We start from the raw sequence: 780 nt of genomic DNA, 5'->3' as shown, positions 1-780 counted from the left end.
GTGTGTGTGTGTGTGTGTGTGTGTGTGTGTGTGTGTGTGTGTGTGTGCGTAAAGACAGATAAAGATGTCAGATACGGTGTTAGTTTTACATTAACTAGACACAAGCTAGAGTCATGTTCGAGGAAGAATCTTCTGTTGAAAAACCAGTCCGTACGATCAGGCTGCAGGCAAGCCTGCAGGACATGTTCTTAGTGATCGATGTGGGAAGGTCCAGGCTATTGCGGTCAGAGCCACAGATAGGCTATTGTTCCTGGGTTGTATGAAAGAGCAGGCTGAGAAGTCATGAGAGGCAAGCTGGTGAGCAGCCCTCCCTCCAGGGCTCTGCATCAGCCCTGCCTCCAGGTTACTGACCTGAACTTTGATGATAAAGTGAGTCAGGGAAGACTAAGGGAAAATAAACCCTTTCTTCCCCAAATTGCTTTTGGTCATGGACTTTGTCAGAGTAGAAACTCTAAGACAGATATCTTCCTCTATCCCTTTCTGCCTTATTCCTTTGAGACAGGGTGTTACAGGATATTTGATTACACTGTGAACCCCAAGATTATGTCACTTACTGGACAAACCTGTTTTTAGTTGTGGTGTGGCTCGGCCTTAGTACACACTTTTAATCCAAGAGCTTTCTGCTTGAACATTGTAAACAGGGTTAAATAAAGTCAACCATAGGTCAAGAGGAGGAGCAAGCAACCCATGACAGAAATCGAACATAGGATTAGTAAGAAAAAAAAAAAAACAAAAACAAAAAAAAAAAAAAACCCAAACATTGAGAGTAAGAGGGAGTTA

This window comes from Psammomys obesus, unplaced genomic scaffold, assembly GCF_907164565.1.
Source record: "Psammomys obesus unplaced genomic scaffold, mPsaObe1.curated_primary_1811, whole genome shotgun sequence".
NCBI classification, from domain to species: Eukaryota; Metazoa; Chordata; class Mammalia; order Rodentia; family Muridae; genus Psammomys; species Psammomys obesus.
The sequence above is the reverse complement of the archived record's forward strand: the minus strand, read 5'-3'. Positions refer to the sequence as shown.